This window comes from Chaetura pelagica, unplaced genomic scaffold (assembly GCF_000747805.2).
Source record: "Chaetura pelagica isolate M959 unplaced genomic scaffold, ChaPel_1.0 scaffold21, whole genome shotgun sequence".
Lineage (NCBI taxonomy): Eukaryota > Metazoa > Chordata > Aves > Apodiformes > Apodidae > Chaetura > Chaetura pelagica.
Genome location: NW_009952251.1, coordinates 901,483 through 905,048, shown reverse-complemented (window position 1 = coordinate 905,048; position 3,566 = coordinate 901,483).

Here is a 3,566-nt window from a genome sequence, read left to right as displayed (position 1 = left end):
TGCCTTGCAGAGGACTGAAGTCCCTGTCCCTTGGCAGACCAGTGGAGACTAGTTAAATACATTTTTTTCTGTGCTTATTTGTACAAATATTGTTAACTAATTATGAGTTCAGCAAGATGAGCTTCATATGTAGCCGCTCTTCTGTGTTTTACTTCAATCTTATATAATCTGGACTGCTAGTAGCATAGTAGAAACTGCAGTACTTACGTCGGGTTCTGCTGAACTGTGTCACTGTTAGAAGTCAGATTTTGCATTAATTCACTCAGAAGTTGTTTAGTTCCATGTAGCTTTTTTAATATGACTACAGTTTGGCATGGTTTTATTTTCCTGCAATTTGTTAAGGTGTGTAATTGTACAGCTATATATAAAAACAAACAATATTGATATAGCTTAGGATTTTTCAAGGGAACTTCAACAAGACATCCATGGTGAAAAGCATTCAAGTGACTTAAATCTGAATTCCTGACTCCAGCCCACAGCTTTGAAATCATTCAGGGACATGAGAAAATGTTTGCCCCTGCTGCTGTTGCCCTTTGGTAGAATTTGGGTGCCAGGGTCCCTCTGCAACTGGCAGCAATTCTCATTCTGCTCTGCCTGCTCGCAAAGGGCTAACATCTGTGCTGTCTCCCTCCTGCCATGTCCCACCTGCCTACAGGGCAGCAAGGACCTTGCTCTCTTTTTTAGGAGACCCCTTCAAGTCCAGTTACGTGAGGTCGGTCTCGGTGCCAGGGTTTGTGGTGCTGACTACTCACTGCTTCATGACTCTCAGACAGGAACACAAACACTTGCACAGGTCAAAGCAGAAGCAGGCCTGTCCTGGTGCAGCATGCAGCTGTGTCCTGTGGAGACACTGACCTCCTTTTTCACCAGCACATGGTGGGTTGACTGTGCTGGAGCTGGCACATCATGATGCCAAACATGGCAGCTGTCAGTCCTTGCACAGGCTTGCCAGTCCCGTGCTGCTGCAAACCGGCCTGTAGTCCCCAGCACCCCCCTCACTGCAGCAGGTCATTATCAGGGGTCATTGCTAATTTGAGCAGTGCCTGAGTTAGCATAGCCTCCAGCTGGGGTGACTGGCAGGCTGTCCACCGGCACCAGGAGTGTATGGTCACTTGTGCTGGGCCCCCACTGCTCCCTTTCCGGGTCCCAAAGGCTTGTCAGCAGTGCAGGCAAAACCAGGATTTGCTGTTCTAAGCCAGAAGTGTTGAAGGCCAGGGATGGCTCACTGGTCCTAGCACAGGAAGGGCAGGAGGTTCTAGACCTGCTTTGGTACTGATAAAGCCAAAAGCAAGAACAGTGCTCCCTGCCCAAAGACTGGGCTGAAATGTTCTTTGCAAAAGTCTGCTGAGTTCTCTATGGAATGCAAGGGCAATAGCTAGTCTTTACAAAGGAAGCTAGCTCACTTAGTCCTTTTCTGAAGTCTTTTGTAAGTGACAGTAGCCTTCACAAAGAAAGTTTGTCCAGGGTAACAGTGTAGGCTGACAATACAGCTGCAAAAGAACCAAATACAGAAATACCGTTCACTTCTTTACTTTCTCCTCCTACCAGGAGCTGCTGCATCACAGCTGAGAATGCCTCAACAGGTGGAAGGTATGACCCTAATGACACAGATATTGCCAGCCCACACCCGTGTTCTCTGCATTGGAGTCATGAGCAGAGACCAGCTGGACTTCCAAGCAGACCTGTCTGGCATGGGGGAGCTTCCGGAACACTTCTGCACATGGATTAAAGGTAAAGTAATTTCCTAATAATTTGTAGAGGTTTTTAACAATAGTAGCAAGTTCTTAGGGGTGGGGAGCACTTTCTCTTTTGTCTCTAGGGTTTGGCAAGGTAGATTTTGTGCAGACATGGTTTCTGTTGCTAATAGTGCTGGATGCAAGTAAAGCACTGTGTTCTCTTGCTGTACTGTAGAGATTAATAACAAGCCTACCAACTGTACTTGCACTTACACCATTTTTAATCCTGTTCTGGTTGTTCTGCTACGTATTCATAAAAAACCTGGCCCTTAATTGGATTTTGTGTGTCCCCAGTGTAGCAAATGCAGCATTATTTACAGCCAGGCTCTAGAAATTAGATACATCTGGAGGAGTGGCAAAACCTGAAGCAGGCTACAAGAGTTTTGATAGATTGACTGAAATGAAGAGCTGCCCCATTTTCTTTCCTCTTCTTATTTTCTCCCTTCCCACCTATATACTAGTTCCCTCTTGTGTGTCAAATCAAACCAAGATATTGCCCAAGGGAATGCTTATAAAAATGACAAAATATCAGCAAGAAGAGAGAATTTCTGCTCTTGTAGAGCTTCATCAGCATTTTCTAATTGTACAGCAATTATGATAATAAAAAGGCTGCCCTCTGCTCTCAGCTATAATTTGGATAATCAACTGAAAGCCATAATGAAACTGTCTGTAATTGCTTTCTGTTGGGCTGTGAGTTCACAGAAACTCATTGTTGGGGAGAATTGAAAGTTATGACTCTGGCTACAGGGATGTGCCACTGTGTTCCAAAGGAACACGTGACTTGTAATTTTCTTTCTCGTATAGCTTTATTACAGGCAAAACTTGCAGCATGAAGAGGTATAGGATCTTGAGCTTTTTTTGCCTTTTTAAAAAAAAGTCATTATGTCATCATGCATCAAGGTTGACAGTGCCAAATGACATGCGTGCCTGGGCTGGGTTCACTTGTAGACACAGAGGATTTAGGAGGTGGTAATGAGGTCTCTGGCCTTAGAATCCCTGAGGACTTTGGTGTGTGGTAGCAGCAGTCAGGGCTTTGCTGACAGGCAGGAGAGTCACTGGCCACAGAGCAATAGGCATGCCAGTTTTTGCCTCTGGAAGGAATGCATCAGCTAAGTCATGCTTTGAGTCTTTGCTTTCTGGGCTCTGGACACAGTATTTTGGGTTCCCCAGCACCAGGCCTGAATACGAGCCCTCTGTGATATATGTCTTGACTAGTGGTTTCAAGCAGACCCTGTGCAAGGGTGTGGGAGTAGCCTTCCTCCTTGGCCAGAATAAGGGCTTTGCCATCGTAGGTGCAGCCTGTCACCCCCAAATCTGGGTTCTGAAGCAGGTCTGCTCTCCAGCGTGCCCTGATTGTGCTCACGGGCTGCAGGAGCAGTGGAAGCGGCTGAAACCCGGGCTGGTGATGTAGGTATTTACTAAGTGCACAGATTCAAATCGCCGTCTGGCAGCTGATTCCTCCTTGGCCAGAATAAGGGCTTTGCCATCGTAGGTGCAGCCTGTCACCCCCAAATCTGGGTTCTGAAGCAGGTCTGCTCTCCAGCGTGCCCTGATTGTGCTCACGGGCTGCAGGAGCAGTGGAAGCGGCTGAAACCCGGGCTGGTGATGTAGGTATTTACTAAGTGCACAGATTCAAATCGCCGTCTGGCAGCTGAGTGAGAACACGGTGGTGGCTCTGGCAGGAGCCCGCGTTTCCCGGAGCGCCGGGAAGGGCCGGTGTCCCGGGCAGCGTCTCGGGAAGACGCCGGCTTCGTTCATCCGCGCTCCAGCGCCCGTCGCCCTCTTGGGAGGGACGGGGTTTGCGAAACATCTCCTGTGGCTCCGCCGCCG